This window comes from Patiria miniata, unplaced genomic scaffold (genome assembly GCF_015706575.1).
Source record: "Patiria miniata isolate m_02_andy unplaced genomic scaffold, ASM1570657v1 HiC_scaffold_22, whole genome shotgun sequence".
NCBI classification, from domain to species: domain Eukaryota; kingdom Metazoa; phylum Echinodermata; class Asteroidea; order Valvatida; family Asterinidae; genus Patiria; species Patiria miniata.
Window position 1 is genome coordinate 17511807 of NW_024037061.1, and position 20186 is coordinate 17531992.

Genomic DNA, 20186 nt, shown 5'->3' on the forward strand with positions numbered 1-20186 from the left:
GTAAGTACAACGACAGTATAGTAGAGTTTGGGGTTATATGAGGTAACCGTACAGCGCACGGTTCGCCTTGGCCAGTAATTCTAGCCCACTGCCGTCATCCGACACTGTAATAATATCGTTGTCTAAATTGGGCAGAGCCGGCAGAAGACGAATCTAATTAAAGTACGCTGGTAGAACGAAGTCGACCAGGAGGACAAAAAGAGACAGAGACAGGATAAGACTATGCTGCGTGATGTAGATTTGACAAATGAGTTTCGCATTGTCGCCATCTTAGAGCCGCTTAGCCCGATAAAAATGTGTCTCAAATACTGAAATTCCTCCGTAGTTTGACCCAACAGCATGACGTGCTAAACATCTTGAAAAAGTTTGTTTCCTCCAGTTGAAATATAGACTGTTTTTCCACTTGATATCCACTGCTCAGCTAAAAGCTAAATTCCCTACCTGCAGCATGTAGATGTTCAGTTATCCTGTAATCAAGGCTTCCATGGTGAATATAAAGTGGAAAACAGTCTACATTCAAACTCAGGGGACACAATTTGGCACGCATATCGCAATTGTTCGAAGTAATTAGTCCAGTATTGAGACACATTTATGGGGCTACGACTTGCGGTGTTTTTGTTCCGAAGAGATGGGCATGAGCAGACTGTTTGTGTGTATACGTTGTTATATACTAATATAAAACGACGTGGAAATCTCGAAGAATGGCTGCCTGGTCCAAAAAGGTATATTGATTGATGGGTGCGACATCCGGGAACGTCATGATCTCCTGCTGTCTAGTTCCCATTCTAGTTTTCTTTAAAATGCATGGTGTTTGAATATGGACATAGAGATCCGAATGGTAACAGATAGTAACCCACGAAATGAAATGTCTGCATGTGCTAGTAATTTTGTGTAACTAAGTCTTATGGCATGCATTATGCTTCCGTAGCTAGACAAACAAATATGTACAGAGCTCGAACTTGATATGAGCAATAAAGTAGGTTAAGTGACTCCGATCACATGTTTTTATTACTATACATTCCAAGACGTCAGTAAGTTCTATTTTACATTGCTGGTGGTAAAAACCCAGCTAAGTAGCCATTCAAATGTGGGTTGAATGATCAACTAGAATTAACGTAGGCCTACAATCAAGTTGCCTTGCTAAATGAGGTAACCCAGATACCACTATCAGATACTTCCGAAGTTACTTACTATGAGCAGTTTGCTTTTCTGAAAGTTACAGAGGTTTCTATTTTGGGCTTTCCAAAGTAAGTTAAGCCATATATCAACTTCCCTGCTTAATTACACATCCACGTGAAAGAAATTTCAACACTAACATTAACATGTTCTTCCATAGCTGAACACCAGCTGTAGCAATGTTATCAGTCTGCGTTTTACATGACGACGATTTTAACCTTTCTAACCCAACATGATACATGGCGGCAATTCCAGTTGATCGTTTCATGACGACTGCAGCAAAGTTTAATTTATAGCCGAGACACAGTTCTTCAGTGCACGTCTGTACGCCAGCTCCGGTCATTCATCACGGCCAGATATGACGCACTGCGATTTAGATATGAAACAATATGACAGATACCGAGCGCGCGTGTTTCTGTATATTAAGAATGTCACACTACACCCGTGTTTTGATACAAACATTCAACAAACACGCAGTAGTGGTGAGTGTTTGTGATGGCTTGAACAAAATATAGTACTTGAAATGATTAACTGATACTGCCCTTTAAGCAAAGGTCACAGTTGCAGATACTTTGGGGATGCTAGGCCTGGAGATAATTTCATGGACGGTAACCGAATTTTTGGGACCTGGATTGAAAAATGATCTTCAACAGACAAAACAGAATGTCAACATTGCCAAGTATTAAGTGATCGAATGCTGACATGCAGACTGCAGACTGACTGACCTGAAGATCAACTGATTTACTGGTGTACTACTGACCGACCATCAGACAAATCGACCAGTAATACCGCCGCCTAACCAGCAACCTACCATCCAAGGAAACAGACTGATCACAAACTGGGTTACATTAACCACCCAGCTGACAGAAACCGTGACCAACTACCAGTCGGTTGACCCAACCGACCGAGCAACTAACCAGGTGATTGTCAAGCGGACAAGAAGATTCAATCAATCAATCAATCTTACTTGATTTACCACATAACAATACAAAACAATATGCCAAGAAAATCATAAGATCGTAATAATGTGGATGGGGGTCTCTAAAAAGGAAAGCTTGTCGAGTGGTGATCTCACTTAATTAGTAATTAATTAATTAATTAGTTCATTTAAGTTGATTATACTGTCCGACAGACTGACTAATAATTTCCCTATACTCAATCAACTTTCAAAACTGACCAAACAATTTGGCCAACTTAACAACTGACCGGTTTACCGACCGAACAAAAACAAACCAACCAACTAACGAATCAACCGACAAACCAACTACCAAGCGGTCAACCAATCAACCAATTGGCCATTACCAAAACCATCTCATGCACCCAACCACCCAATTAACTGACCAACCGACGCACCAACTCAACCAGCGATCAAACAACAACCCATATTGCAACTGATCTACCGACCGACAAAAAATGACTAAGTAGAATTACTAACCGTCTGCTTACTATATCAAAGCAGCCAGTTTCTCAATCGACAGCCATCGTCGAATTTACCAAAACCTATGCGTTACTTGAATGACCTGCTTTTAGAGGTCATGACCTGCTTTTGGAGGTCATGCTTTGATAACGAATACCCTCCTGCATTGTTCGCTGGTCTTGGCGTCCATCTTGTCCCTACCCTCGCATTCCTGACCGTCATCTTTAATTAGTCCCCATCTTGAAAACCTGACGCAAATCGTAAACCTCTAATTTCTTCTCACTTCAATGACCTCGGTACTATAGCCATACTATTTTTTTCTTTATATTTATGACAGTGTCATTGAACGGGCAGGGAGCACCTGGAGCTATCTATTATTCCCATTGGTGTCATGTTTACCGTTATGGCAGTACTTGGGTACTTGGAAAAAAAAGTGAAACTTTATCTGAGATTAATTATTACCAACATTCTTGGGTATCCGGTTGTATTGAGAGCTCCAAACTAAACAGACGGCCGATATTTCGTTTTGCTATAGTAAAAATACATGAGTTTGGTACCTTTCTTCTATGCCTGAGACGGCCCGTGTTGATGGCATTGGCCGGTCACGGGCTGTTTCCGAATTGTCTAGCTGTGACCTTTTTGGACAAGCTATGTACCAGTTTCGTGATGTCTTACTTTGTCGATGTCTGTTTTATTAAATTCGTCCGTCCTTTCATATGCTTACACTGTTTGCGTGCTTCTTGTTATTATTTGCGGTTTGATATCTCTTTCTGCTCTTTCGGTATACAACCGAAATTGAAATGATGAAAGCAGATGAAAGCGGACGTGAAATCATGTCAATCAGAAAACCACAGTACAATATTCTGATTTTTTTTTTTTTTTTTTTAGATACATACCCTCCTTTGTTTATTCCGCACCGCCACCCAACAAACCACCACTTCATTAAAGCATCACTTTTTTTTCAAATTGAAAGGACGACAAAATCTAAGATGAGTGGACGAACTCTACGATTTAATAATGCCAATTGCAATGCATGGTGTACTTCCATAAACAATTCCTGGTCTAGACTGTGGTAATTGTCGCATAGTATGGTACCCTCATACATGATCATCTATGTTTCTATTTGACTGTTAAGAGAGTAGATATGGATGCTAATCCATGGTTTGATTGTCGATTTTTTCGTCTTCTAGCGGAGTCAACAGACTTTGAGTATCGGGGGGAGAGTTCGCAGGAAACTGTCACGATCTCCTGGCTAGACCGGGCAAACACAGGAAGGCCCTGGCACCCGCAGTGCCGCCAAGCCGAGTCATTTACCATAAACCCCGCTCTCAGAAAAACTAATATTCCTCCCTAAATATGAACCATTTATTACACCTCCCAGCCGAATAAGCCCTCCTTTCTCATAATATATTTGGGTTTGCTTTGCAATTATGTCGAGAGGGTATAACCGCCCGCGCTTTTGCTCTCCGACGTGGAGTTGGAGTTGCCGCTTCTGTGCCCAATTTACCACGCGTTCAGCCGCCCACAACCCTTTACCCCGAAGCCACGCCGTTAGCCGTCACGAACGTTGCGTGTCTAAATGCCCGTAATTCTTCCCACTTGGTTCGTTATAGGTATCGCATAACCCTCTCCATAAGTGTTTTCAACACGTGCTGAATATAGATTTCCGTCAGAACGACAGCAGTTTGGAAGATCTGCATCCATTTCAGACTACGGGTTGAGTAAACGCCGTAATTAATACCTGAGATAAAATTTCAGTGGTGGCATGCAAAAAGAGTGAAACTAATTAATGGAAGTCGTGTGTTAACACCATGCTAGAAAGTGTGAATATCATTTTGGATGATCAGTTCTTGAACTACCGACCTTATTTTTTTCCCTAACCGAACTTGATAGGCCTGCGTGATTGGCCTGCGAAAAGTGGGCTCCAAAACTTCACAGCATTCCGTATTACATGACTGTCTAATTCCTGATATGGAGCATTGTTGTTACCGCTTCCAAACGGAATACCCGGTTTGGAAACAACTTATTATATTTGCCAAACTTAAAAAAGAAAACTCAACTACGGATATGTGCCTTTAACAACAATGCTTAACAATGGATCTTTATCGAAGTCTCAGATTTTTCAGATAACTTTAATTTCTTTTATTTTCCAGGTATTTCTGGTTATGGACACAAGAATTGCTGAAAGGCACTAAAGGTACCGTGACTCTAGTCAGAAGAAACCGACGGGTTCTGCCGGTGAATATTAAGCTATACCAGTAACAGAAGCAATCCCACACAAAGTCTTAATCTGATTCCAACATTTGCAAAGACTTTAAAGGTAAGTCTACATAGTACATACCATGACTCGAACTGACTGTTGAATAATGTTAAGTTTTCATTTTGATTTTCTCATATTCATACAGCGCTTAATTACGGAACTACACCCGATTCTCGCTTTCAGGCATTCTTTAATTAAATACAGTTTGTGTTCAATGCAACTATACGGCAAGTAATTGTATAGTTGCCACGATGTTTTGGCAAGAACTGTAGTGTCTCATAGGAATGATGTGACCACGTGCGTGAATTCGCTCACAGGTTCTCGAAAAAATATAAGTCAGGGATCCACTGACAGTAGAGACAATAATGTAAGTTACGTGGTTTTTCTTTAAGATCGAAACCCATCCTTGTATAAGTTGCATGCTCCTCAGTCGTACACAGCCGATTCATCTGCGATATCGCTCTCTAGGCTACATATTTACAGTTAGTGATGAGTGTCGAGCAGACCTATGGTGATGACTGATGCCCTAACCCGATAAATCGCGTGCAAATCCTCGGTAGGACCCATTGCATTGAACCTGTACCACTCAGCGGTAAATGGGCCGTGAACGCCTCTGAAAGCTTCAATAAGCACCCTGGATTTATCGGTTTCTGTGATGGTCGAGTGGTAATAATTACAGAGGCCGTAAGATGTCGGCGCATGCTCTGCCTGTGTAACCATTGCCTCTGCCTGCACTTTGGTACGCAAGGGATGATCCAGATCCAAATTTTCAAGGGGGGGGGGGCAAGAGAGCTCCCGTATTTTTTTTGAAAAAAGGGGAAGGGGATTAAGTATATAGTGCCGTGCGCTATTTCCACATTGTGATAAACGGTTGTGGTGGTGGGGTGGGGTGGCCCCCGTGGGCCCCCAGGATCCACCAGTGTACGCAGTTTTTTTTGTACTGGCGTTGAACCGAATAAGCCTGTCAATATTTTCTACCTATCTCTCATACATGTGCTGCACACGATGCACATAACATTACGTCGACAGAGGGCGACGCCAAGTGTTATACGTTGACCAATGGAGCATAGTGTGCGTCATGCACGAAAGTAAAAGGTTTATCGTTCCAATGTAGAACATAGGTTAGGTATATCTCTTTGTTTGTGTTAAAGGGGACGGAGATTGGAGAAGTATAACAGGGTATATATTAGATATATCGTGGAAGGCAGTTTTGGAACGTTTTCAACATTTGTATCTTCTCTATTCTTTATACTTCTAGTGCAGTGTTTTTCTTGATATATGCAATTGCTATGACTTTTTTTTTTTAAATGTACAATTAAGTTTCGGAGACCACGGGTCGAAAAAGATAAGTCCATACACTGTTTTTAATCACTCTGGCTAAAACGAAAGTTCAAGTCATCCGTTTTCTCTTTTCAACTTCGCATTGATTAGAAATATCAAGCAACGATTTGGTAACTCATTCTTGACAGCGTAAAAGACACAGCGAGGTGGAGTCAACCTCACACTTGGTGCAAACCAGTCAAGTGACGTAGGTTGACTTTTTTTTGTCATGGAATATATCAGTATCATCTTCACTGAATTATTTCCTCTAGCTCCGAACGAAACCTGTCCCTCTGCCCATGTCTCTATACTGCACGCAATCATCATTGGCTTACGTTACTCATTTCAATTTGCGCAGCGTGTACAGAAGGTGGCCGATGCATGAGCAGGATCACCTGTTGGAGACATGGCGGGAAGGAAGGAACTCGTCTAAAATACCCAACTGAATGGTATACGACCGGTGTCACGTCATATTACAACTCGACCAACACTGGAAAAAAAAGGGCGAGAAATGAATCAGGTTTGATTTCCCGCGCGTAAAGTGTTTTAAAAACGTCCTGATGATAATGGCCCGCGCGGCTTTTGAAAGATTCATGGCGGAAACCGGAGACGTTTGTGACCGGGTTTGCGCTCTGCACACACCGCCTGTCCCGCGGTGAAGACTTCGTCGAGTGGCACATTACCGGGAGGAAGGCAGGGATACGAGTGTGTCAGCGTTTTAGCCGATCCATACCGCATCGATCTGCCTGCAGCGGACGAAGGAGCCAGGTGAAAGCCCGATAGTACGGTATCCCTCCGCCAGAGTCCCGGTGCGTCGATCGTGTCTCCTCAAATGCCGAATTAAACTAATTCCCGTCAGACGGAAGGTCGTCTAATTGTACCCAGCCGGGACTACAATGCAACGGTAACCTGATTAGTTGCTTCTTCAACAGGGCCTGCAGCTGGCTGATTAAGGATTAATTAGATGGTTTCCATTTGCGTTGATCAAAGGGCGCCCGTGTTTGCATATATATTATTAGGGTCCTATCTACATTAGAAAGCAAAATGCAAATCAGCATTTGACATGCAGAAGATTAGATCGCCAGGACTTAAGTACTCGTGTTTTTTTCTGAATTCAATCGCCAGAGTCGTAAATGTAATTCGCGGTTGTAAACTGCTCAAATTGGATTCCCTTAGGACCGACATATGAATCTCAAACGCTGACTCATACCAAGCCGGTTCTTCTCACAACATCAAATAACCCTGCAGATTCTCAGCAAATCCAATAAAATGCAGATACAATCTTAATGTCTCTCTACAGCATTTACGTATGAAAAAAGATGGCATGCTTTGGTTATCCTCAGTTATCGATACAAGGGATAAGAACTTTGATGGCAGTGGGAAGTGCTGGTGGGTGCAGTGTGTAGAATGAAATGCATTCAGATACATCCATCGGCCATTCAACCAAACTTCTTATTTTTTTGGGATCATATTAACGCAGACGAATGCATGCTCAAGTACCACTCCGTGGAACATATGTAAAAAGGCGCGAAAACCGGGGCATTTCAACAGGATTTGCCCTCAGCGCAATAACACTCGGCCCATGTTCTACTTCAACTTTGGCAATTATGCGACATTTTCTTGAATTTCAATTTGGAGCATTGGCAGTCGGCGAATGAAGACGGTACGCGCCCCGATCAATAGGCAATAGACGAGAGCCGAAATGAGCTTCAGATGGTAATTAAACTGATCCTCGCTATATATCTAGGTTATTAACCCCGGTTGGTTACTTATGACCTGGTTATTCAAGGAAATAAACTAACTAAATTCAACATGAATAACACGAAACGGTAATGCGCCCTCTTGTGAAAGCAACGGCCTCACGGCAGCCATTTTGGGGACAAACTTTAAAAGTGTGCCCTCCGTGGCACATTCGGACCTGTTTTTGAAAATGTGGCCTTCCTTTGACGGCGATGGTGATTCACATTTTTAAAGCAAAAGCTGAAATGTTATCGAGGCAGGTGATGATTTTAATTAAATACTTTATTAATTTGTTATATTACAGCATGAAATTGAAATTCTACTGTGGCCTTCGTGTAATATTACTTTTTTTCCCCACAGAATTAACCCAACCTAAAGTCTTCATTGTCAGCAAAAAAAATACATTTTTTATATTTTTATATCACATAGTGCGTCGTTTAATTTCATTTGATCGATCCATTATCTTACATAAAATGACGACAAAGACAATTTTTCATCTTGAAACAAAATTTGAAATCAGTGCTGCATCAATCTCAAAGCGAACTGGAGACGCGCTTCAATTTAAGAGACTAGTTTGAGAAAAGATTTCAACATGTATAGCAATGCTATGAAGACCTTTTGGACTTCAGCACTTTTCATGACCGCAGTAACCTCCACCAAGAGAAGGATCCTCACATTGAAAATCAAATTTGATGTGAGCCCGCCTCCTCGAAATCGAAACCCTCCGATGTGCATTTTATACTCGCTCTGCGGTTTTCCCTGTCAAACACAGACGCCGCGTGAGCAGTTTATCACGCCGAGAAATGGCATTGTATACTCGGGATGCTAGATTATTCTTTCTTCTTTTAAACACGGACTGCAAGCATCAATCCTTCCTGCTGAAGGTTTAATGGTTGAAGGGGAAGAACTCGGAGATATCTTGAAGGCGTGACAGGTGAAAGGGCTGACTGTGGCTTGCTGGGTTTCATGGACCATTCCGAATGTTTTATGTTCGATTCTCTTTTATCCAAACACGATCGTTAAGCCTAAGGCACGTGCAATGGTAAAAACTGTGCCCTCCCGAGGACCCTCGCATTTATTTCGGTGGTGAATGGATCCGGGGGACCGCCCGCACTCAAGTATTGTCGCGTGACTCGCGAGATTCTTTGCCCGCGTTTGTTGGTTTGTTTCTTGCTTGTTGGGTTGTTTGGTATAATTCTACGCGTTTTTGTGTTTAATTTGACAGTTCTATTACAATTCAAATGAGCGATTCAAAACGAACATGGTTTTATCTACTTCATGTTTATCCCTCTCTCTTTATTTTACTCAGGCAGAATGTAGCACCATAGAGCAGGCCATAGTAGGATTGCTCAATTGCATATTGATATTTGAAAAAAAAGTATTTCACTTGGGCGTACATTCTTTTAAAATTTGTTATATTCGGGAAAAAAATAATCACTTTAAGGTAATTTGTTTTGCCAAAAGGGTGTCCGGATGTCTTGAGTTAAGAATATTTCATGTTCTTTTCGTTTTCAATCCTAAAATACAATCTAAAACAGATGAAAAACACCTAATCTGAAATTCGAACCGCATGAGATATGACTGATCGATATAACGGAATTCGGTGCACGTATGACATATGAATTCGATTTGTCTAGGTATGAAATCCATACTTTTCTTTTTTTCCCGGAGAATTTCACCCTCACTTCCCAATCGTGTGTCACGGTTCTCGGTGTGCTTTGTCATGAGCAGGTAGGGTTTTCCATTGAATTTAGTGATTTCAAGCTTCAACAAAACTATAAGCCTAAACAACATCAAGAGGATTATAAATTTAGAGCACGGTTTGTAAAAAAAAATATGCTTCAATTATAGCAAGTTGGTTCCTTTCAAGATTTTTGTTTTTCTCTCGGTGATTTTACCTAATCGCGGTAGGACTGTAAGGTGCCTTAAGTCATATGAGATTATATTTATCTATTACTATTGACCTATTACTATATGCTTCATAGTCTAAGTTTCCGTTTTAACGCGTGCTACCGAAAGTAATGAATATTCATTATTAACTTGTAACATGGAGATTCTAATTGATTTGCAAGGTCCGAATACCGCTTCGCGAAATAGTCAGTGGCCGTGGTCTTAGCCGTCATTATTCACACAGATAACCTCGTGCTGGAGACCGGAACCAGATTTTCTTTTTAAAGCCTGCGAGATCATCGGCTTCTTGGTAAAACCGACACTTACACTGAATTGGTTATCTGAAATATATTCCAGTGAAACCCTAAGTGATTATTAGACCCTTTGTTTCGTTAGCTTGACTATGAGGTAGAACTACGATACTGTTTAGATTGGACAAGTTTATTTTTGTTTTAATAAATAACAATAATCAATCAGACAGAGTATATCATAAACATCCTAATGAAAAAAAAATTGAATGAGTGATGAAGATGCGGTACTAGCACTTCAGCACTTGAGCGACCTAAACGAGAAAGACGGATGACTGGATGGTGCCAGACAGTCTGATGTATCGCCAACATCTTGATTCCGACTTACTAATGTTGCTAGAAGAGCTCACTCAATAAAGCGGACATACTTCCCACTCGACTCTAGCAGTAAAGATGAGGACAGCTGCATTTTGTAAAACCGAGAAACTTTACCACTTGTTTCACTAGTCACTACACTATACCCATTGCAGTTATATTGCGTTTTGTAACAGTATCCGTACATTTAACCAGACCGCCCGAGTTAAAATTGCTAGGGCTTCATTTAAAGGCTTTTTACATGCAGACAATTTAATTACAAATGCTCAGGCCTTTTTCTGTTTGATGACATTTGTGTTGTTCACAATGCTTGCAAATGGATTGGGGGCTGTCAATGTGCTTATGAAAATTTGCCTAACGGGACACGGCCCTAAGATTTAATTTAGTCAGATTAAACAGAAATAGTTTAACTCAATTGCGTCCAGCTGGCTGATTATATAGCTATAATAGCTAGCTGGCTACATTGTAACGTACGCCTATGGGCTTATGCAGGGGCCTTGTTTGGTCGGCGCAAACAGAAATCGAACGAACTCAATTTATATTCATATTTAATATATTTAATATGAAAACACACTGATTTATTAAGCTTCAGCATCAGCAACTTTTGTCGATGCTCACTTTTGTCTGCCTCCTGGCTAGACGACTAACAACAGAGTCAACAACTTTATTACAATTTTACCCACCCTGGCGTCTGGCAAAACCCTATCCGCGTAACAGAACAAAAGAAACCCACTTAAGCAGTCTATTTATAGAGCCTATATTTCTGGAGCTTTTTTCCGGAGCTGTTCACAGTCAACAAGCGGCTGCTCCGGCGGTGATCCAGCGTCCCCCACAAAAATTACGCTTAAGTCAAATTTGAGAACCTTTTTTAAAAAAGAAAATACAACGTCACGACCCTCTATGAGTTTCTACTTCCACCTCCATATGCATCAAAGACCCTGGTTTCCGCTGTGAACAAACGGTAGAGACCTAATATCAAACATGTTAAGCCCTCGATCTGCAACACTCTTAAACGGATCGGCTAAGCATTGATTGAAACAATTGGTATAGTATGTGTCCAACCAGCCGGTTAGTTAGACAAACATCAACCACTTAATTTTTTAACCAGTTTATGGTTATCACACACGCAATCGGTTATATTAGTGTGTAATACTAACATCTAGGTTATGTCCTAGTAATCAGACGACGGCTGGAAACCATTTGGTTGTTCTTTTTTGACATTCATCCCTGTCAATCACGACTCTCCACCCCCCCCCCCCTCCCAAGCATTGCTTCCGGGCAACTATATAGCAACTCGCCTGACCACGTACAGCACGCTCCCTTCCCGTGCGCTCCGGATTTCAATCACCAGATTGTTTGGTATAGCAACAGTAATACCATTATACCACGAACGGGAATTCAATCTAACTACAGCAAAGCGTTGAAAATATGCCTCGGAATGTATTTCTTGATGACTGTATACTTTCTGCATAATGAAGCCTTGCCCTCAGCACTGAGTAATACAGCAACGGCCCTCAAAGACTAAAAATGTAATTTAGAAAGTACTGCATGCATTGGTACGGTTTATGTTTTAACAATTTCGGGTCTGTCTGCAATGGTGCATTAGTTTGGTCACAGAAGACTGTTTCCATTTATCAATATCAAACCCATTCAAGGTGTTACGCCTCCCTAAACAAGATTATCGTCCTAACCCCAATAAATCTTCACAAATCTAGTCTCAGAAATTTTTTTTGCAGTGCCGCCCAGTCATAATCGTGACACATCGCCCATGGCGATACAACATGACAAATTGAAAGTCCTACAAAAGAGCAAACCAAATCCAAAGCCCCAAAACGAACACCATTATAATGCATCATCATCCTCTATTCCGTGGAAGATGCATCATACCTGTAATCAGGCCCGAAGAGATTTTTTAATAGCTTAGGCTATGTCTGATTAATGCGACTCACGCCCTGCTCATTAATCGGGTTGTCTGCATCACAAGCCCCGATTGCACCAATTACTACACCCCTCTTGTCGGATGTGATGAGAAGAATCTACACTTAAGACATGTCGGAAACACCGCTAAGAGGTGACTCGTCTACATCCTCATTGCCACATACGCTTCAAGGCAGTAAAAAAAATCTTAATAAAGCCAGACCCTGGCTGTAGTGCTGTCTCTGGTCCCCCCCCCAGCTTGGGGTCGAGGAAGCCTTGTATCTCGGCACGCAATCGGCGCGCGTAGCCCTAATTACAACGGGTTAGGCCTATACCAAAGTGGCACTCGGCCGTGCCGTAGAATTCCAATGGACGATTTCGAAAGCGATTGCTTTTCATCCATAATAGATGAATTGAGTAGATGGACGCACTTAATTGCTTCGTAGTATTCAGATGATTGTCATTTCCCCCAAAATATGCCAGTAAGCTCTTGCCTTAAATATGGCCTGCACTGGTGCTTTGTGAAATCAAAGCGTGCTAATGGTTTTGTTAAATTATTTCGCCATATTGGTTAAATACCTAATGATCATGTGTAGCCCTGCCTCGCAGAAACTAAATAAAAACGACAATTGACTGTACTATATCTTACTTCTTGGAAAACAATCTTTGATTATACAAGTTGGTGGTTTATGGATTTCTTTGACCTATGTGAAATGCGAAATTATAAATATGATAATGCTGCGGTTTTTCCTAGGTTTCTGTATTCTTAATGTCACTTTGACCTAAGAATGAGTCTGAAAAAAATGAGATGTATGATTCAATGAGCTGTAATGTTGAAGTCTTGAGTACCAGTGAAATATCCGCATAACGTTAACGCACATGCAGGCGTGATACCAGCATATTAAAGACTGGTTGCCCAACGCACAGTGACAAATAAATACAACATCCGAGTACCAGTGATAGCGTTTAGGCCTACATGCTTTGAGAAGGCGAATGTGCTATTTTAGATACCAAACCAACTCAGCCCTTAGCAGAATTACCTTCATAATAAACGCAACCTGCGGCCGTGTGCGAGCTACATACACTAAATTACAAAATTGAAACAATGTTTGATTTTCCCCTGAGTTGTTGTTCCTCCCTGTCTCTCATTCGGTATACGCCTGTAGGTTATGGCCTATTTCTCAACAGTTTATCAGCACACTTAAAAGTTCTGATCCGTTTCTGTCATGCTTTCCTCCTCGTTGGCTCTAGCAATGCCTGTCACCCTGCAGTCTTCTCCCCCTTTTGGCAACTCTTCTAATCCCGTGAATTTGGTGTCTCTTCTCTTGGTGCCTGTCATCCAAGTGATTACCGCCAATCATTCCTCGCCACAGCCCACTGATCCTCGCCAAAGAAAATGGTCAGTGCAGTGGTGCCAGTGAAACAGCGGGGTCGATGTTGTAATTGTCGCGGTATAATAAGCCCCCAGTCTGTCGTTATGGTCAGTCTCATCGACTGTGTAAACAACATTCTAAATCTGATTGTCTGTTTGATCAAAAATCACAATGTTCAAGTCCATTTTATTTAAAGACAAACGTGGGTCTAAGTTACGGCCTGGTTGATATTTCGTAATACTGAATATCGATATTCTAATTGGCAGTCATTTTCAACTGCTAAACAGTCTTTGGCAGCCTAGTGTGAAAACACATGATTTTCAAATTCGGAAAAGGTACGTTCAAAACGATACCAAATTCCTGCTTGCTAATTAAATACCGTCTAGTATCTATACCGAACAAATAGGTTAAACACAGACTGCAGTTTTTGTAGGTATTACCACCCACTCTTTCTCTCCGCCTCTCTGGAATCAAATTTCCGTTTTCCTTTTCATGCCGCAGATCGTTTGGGTTCAAAGAACTGTTCAGATTGCATCGAGCGCATCGTTCAAGCGGAGACGCAGCACAGGTAAGGCCTCTGGCTATTCTTGTACAATCTTTGATGTGTGTGTCATGTGTATTAAACTAGATCTTTAGTGACCAGCTCTAAGCCATTTATGCTTACATTAATTATCTGGGCATGTTCTGCTTCATGGCCCGGATCGACCGTGCATTTTCTCTCGTATGTCCTCTTAAGTCGTACGCCTAGTATACACATACGGTATTCTTTCCTTTGCTTCCAACAACTTTGAACAAGCTCGTGCTTTTGAAACCGGTGTAGTGTAAAATTTGGACTGAGTGAAATACGGACTCGTTGGTTGTATTGCGCATGCCTAAGCGAAAATAAAAAGGACAGTGACAGGCTACGTGAGGGTTGAAGTCCATATTAAGTAAAAGACAAGATTTCGCGTGGGTGCGAATTTAATATCACACCGGTATAGGCCTACATGGCACCAAACAGCGAGGTGGGCTGAAAACCTCCTTTTTAGGAGTGCTGAAGAGGGACACTGGATGCGAATTGGCCTTCCGCATGGAAGGTCATGCCGATTGGCAAAGCCGTTGGCAAGCCCGCCATGTGGTCGCCTAGGTAGTAGTAATCGTAGTAGTAGCATCCTACTACACCGAACCAAGAGAACCAGAATGTAAATGTAACTCAAGTTGTAACCCGGTCCAATATAAGACGGACGCAAGGCAGACCGCGTTGTCCTGACTTGCCGTGATTCACGGCAGCAAAGTGTAATATACAAAACTAAACCTGGTTTACCTCTTTTCTATTCGAGCTTTCTATTCGAGGCACTCGTCCCTGAACCATACCTGACAGGTACGATTACAAGAAAATAATTGCCCGCGTGTCGACGAGTGGCCATTTTGGAATTTCCGAGTGAACATGATTCCCGCTTTCGATTTTTGCGCGACCTTCTTTTCTGTGGCCCGACTGACCTCACTCGCCTTGTTGATTTAGGTAGACACAGGTACACAAGTTGAAGTTACTTGGTACAGAACACCGAATAAATTATAATATTTGTGGAATTTGTCGGCGAGCTTCTTCTTAACTGTTTAAGGAAATTTATTGAGACAAATCACATGTTCTAGATTTTGGCGTCAAACGTTAATGTAAATAAATGTTCTTAAATTTATCGAGTTTAAACAAAGTGGGTTTTTTCAACGAGCTGGTTGTTTCAAATGTTATTCTGAGGCGATGAATCTAGTCGGAAGACAAGTTTTAATAGCCGCTCCTGTAATTTGGATTTTCTAAAGGAAACATTATTTCATCATCAAATTTACATTTTTTGAAGGGGGTGGGGTGGTTGGGGTGGAGTTGAAAAAATGAATTTCGAACTTACCTTCATTATGCTGCATCGCAATAAAAAGTATAATAGCTATCCGCTTCACAAGAACGGCCATATCTGTCAACGTAACTGGTCCACGCACGCACGTGCGTTCAAATCTTGTACACGTTGATACAATACCAAGAATACCGGCGTCGGGTTCTGGTGTGGCGATGAAACATCCGTACGCGGCACACAGACCGCCTTATGAATTAATTCCCTGACAGCTGCCGTCCTGCGGTTTATCGTTCGTGAAAAGAGCAAAATGTGGGTTTATTGCCACGAGTTGTCATGTTCATAAAATCGTACACCTAGACATGACTTCAATAGATTAAAATTTGGACAATATCTCTCAGTTTGGCATTTCATTACACACACACGGTGTCCTGCTGTCGCCTCGTGCTGCTATCTTCATGGTATGATAGCACCGCCTTTTATTTTTTTGTCCTACCACCGATCGATGCGGGTTGTTACATCGCGGGTTTCTTAATGAGCAGTGCGCGCTCTTAACCCAGATGTGTAAGAGACTGCGAGTAGTGTTGCCGACCGGATGGAGGCCGGACGTTGGGATGCAATATGCGGTATAGCTTGCCTGTCCGTAAACGTTAGTTCCTCAGTGTTGGTGCAGTGATGCACTCTCATGTTCTCGCGCGTGTGATGCCTTCATTGGTGTTGTGCCACTGTGTCACTGGCCGTTAGTTGTGTTAGCGCACGCCGCGGGAATGGAGCGCACGATATTGCAGCATCACCTCACACCTATACCGTAGACATCGTATAGAGCGCGGAGCTGCTGATGAAGTTGCAGCGGTGTTACCTACGGCAATGGTAGGGACAATCCGTGACCCTGACTCGGCCGGGGGTAGCCTGCGGGCTCAAGCCTGTCCAAAACAATTGATCGGACTCGATAGAGTCGGACCATTTGAACCAAAGACCGGGGGGGGGGAACTCCGGGTCATCTCCTCTATTCGGTCCTTGAAATATTAATTTGAGTGAGATGCTCGCCAGATACCATCACAAACCAGGTCATTGATTTGTTCTTTAATATAATATGATCTAATATAGTCCGCCAAATGCATTTGGATTTAACTTGATTTATGTTGACAATTCGACGAAATTTCCTCAAGCAAGCGGTTTGACTGCAACGCTAGATTCGGGTTTTAAGATGTTAAACAGTCCGCCTTCGATATGAACGCAGCAGACGCATCCCACTCAGATTTTGTTATTGGTCATAGATTCAATCAGAATCTATAGAAACTAATATCACATCAGACGTAGCTGAGTGTCGGGTGTACATTGACCCAGGTCAAGTTCAAACCCGAACGCCTAACGTTTGGATCGAAACACGTGATCTTTATAATTATATATACTACTGCGGGGACATTTTCTCACCGTAAAAAAATGATGAAGGTTTCATCAAAGACCCTTCATCTCGTATGTATTTTATGACTGGGGTTTGTAACGATAAGCAAAATAGTGCTACAATGGACCTTTACACGAGGAAGCCATTTTTTGGTCGTGCTCCCTGAATGTATTTTATTAATTGTAAACTGTTGAATGGGATGGTGCCAGACTATTTATGCGTTCCAAGCCTCACTTTCATTTTTTTGTTTCCAACGTGGCTTAAAACATTATGGTTTGCTTAATCAAAAATTTTAAATTATTCACCCGAGCAGGCTGGTATTAATTTGTAATTAACTTTATTTTATTGCTTTCATTTCTACTCGCAAGTTCCAAAAATGAGGATTTTACCTCGCTTTCAATTTAATATGGCCGACTCATGAATAAGGCCTATGGGCTAACCTTTCGAACGTATTTAGCCTCCCATCGACAAGCGCGTTTTCAATCCAATTTCGTCCTTGGCGTAAATCAGATTCAGATACGAAAGGGACTGCGCGTGCACATGCGGAAAGGCGGCTTTTTGATACCTCACATTATCTGTATTTACGCTAGCGCATGCTGTTGGACTTGATAAGTATATTCTGTCAAATTAAGGTTTGCGCGCTTTCCGCTGTGCTTTCTACTGACATTTTTCATGACATATAGGGCCTATGGACAGCGGATCCACTTGCAGAAAACAAACTTTTGATCATGCAGCCCTGAGAAAATTGGTCCATAACTTCAGACGCGTATTCCAGGTTTTTATTTGCCCTTTGCAAAGTGAAATGTTCGTCCCGTGTAAATGAAACCAATTCTCACCATCCCGATTTCGCTTCTGTCAGCGTTCTGAAAAATCTTCATCTCGTTGGAATCTGCCATTCTGCACCCCCGGCCCCACTGTTACGCCACTGCTAATAACTTGCGTAAACTTGACCTGATAACTTTGTACAACTTGACCTCGATGACCTCGTCTTGGAATTTGTTTTCAAGACTGTTGACATATCGCCCCATAGCACGAGTCCATCAAGTTTTCCTGACCGACCCTCGGCAGGTTTTCCCCGGATTACCCGGACGGATCGGCGGCGCTTTCAACTCGTAAACGCGCCCCTCGGGACGCGGACCGGCGGATTACCGCTGTCGCCCATCCGGCATTCGACGGATCAATTTTTTTTGTTTCACCGTCAAGGTTCTTTGCTGTCGATGCTCCGTCATCCCAGACTCACTGATGTGCAACATGATCTGATTATATACTTACAGATGGTGCACACAAAAATGATAGTTCATGTATGAAGCCACACGTTATGGCACAAGTTATGCGTGGCACAAGTTATGCGTGCATGTTATCACGCATGGTACCCTAGCCCTTACACGTAAAGTGCGTTTGTTCGCCTCGCATACCTCACAACCGTGCACCGTTTATTTCCCGAACACGCCAAGCGAGATATTTCTCACGTAGAAGCAACACCACGCGTATGACTGTTATTACCATTATGTCAACAACGAGCTGCGAAAGATTTCCCGGACGGAGCCCATATTTTAATTAAACTCGAAAGGAAGCGGATGGAGCTGCCTTGTTTCAGTTTATTTTGCCCAAAATGTGCAGGAAAAAAAACTATTTTTAGTCCAACAACAGTTCTATTTCAGGACAAAAACACTCCATTATTGTGTTCATTTCGTTATGAGCATTGAATTTGCATTGGCATAAAACCAAAAAGATCTCTTTGGGACTGTCTTAGAAATAACAACGGAGACTAAAAGACAATCAAGAATTCCGTGAATGATTATTTTGCACGGGCAAATTAAAGATAGATCTTTGCTCTGTCATTCTTGGCGTTGCGAAGGATGCACTCCTGTAAATATTTCGAGGAGAAATGGCGAGTTGTTCGAACCAGGAAGATTCGATCAGATCAGATGATGGCGAAACGAACGTCAAAATGAGGCCTTTGTCTAATCAGCATTTAGTCTAATCCCTGAGCATGCTCTGAGTACCCCTCAGTCCATTGGGTGATTTGCATCTTCCAACTCGCTTAGTTCCTTCCCGTGCGCTTCAGCGTATACAGCACAGCATAGTAAGTGCACTGAAATGCAAACCAAACGAGGGCAACGACTTCATTGTCGGCAATATCCGATATTCTTGCTGGAAGCACACTGATACTTGATAGAAACCACGACCACCCTGCCGTAGGGGAGAGCCCGACCCGCTTTGGTTAAAGGACAAACGAGTAAGAAGGTAAAGCAGGGTTATAAAACCGAGGATCGAGGAAATTAGCACCACGCCCCGGGCTTAATTATTACCAATAACCGGACGAATTAGGCATTTAATTCTGCGTCATGAGAATCCAGCCTCATCGTCTCGTTTCCTTCGAGATGGAAACCAGAAAGGGAGATGTGGTGAGAGTAATTAGAAGCATTTAGAAAACAAATGTAATTGACGTCAAGCTTGTCGTCATCATGTCGTCAGGGCCTTGCGGTGATTTTTTTTAAACGTCTACAGGACTGCTTCATGAAGAATCCATAATATATCAGCTCGGGAAAAGTTTTTAATAAGACGGTTGATGGCGGTAGAACTCTAGGCGTTTGCACACTTAGTTTTAACGTTCTGAGGGATGCTCACTTGAAAGGGGCATGGTCGAATACGCACTGCACTTATTGCATTTGAAATCAAGTCTTCACTAGTCAATCACAAGCTCTCCGCTCTCAGCTCAATTGGCAAAGTGGACCGTGCCATTCTTTTGTCGAGGTTCATCCTGTTTGTGGCATGGCTTGTGGTTGACTGTGTTACAGGCCCGTTAATTTGCCCAATGAAATGATATTATAAGATGGTCGTACCATGTTCTATACAAAATGTTTACCAGTCACCTGTTGGTGGCGCTGTTGTAAAAAAAAACCTCTAGTGATCAACATAGTCTGGTTCCCTGACCTGACAATTCCCCGGTGCCCTAACGACTATAATTTGTAGGTCAGCTAGCCGCCACGGCTAAAAGTAAACATGATGACCATTTCTCAAAGCTCGGCTTCGTTTCCGGTCTGGCTTTATTATTAAAAGCATTTGGGGTTCCGATTAAATTAAAAAACAAAATCATTTGCTTTATATATTGTATAGTTTGATATTTCTGTAAGACAGTATTTACTTGTGTTGAACTGGAATCTTCAATGTTAGGGACCCAAATAGCCGGCGAAGCCGAAGTGGAGGCGACGCCGAGTTTTGGAATACCTTATAGGTAA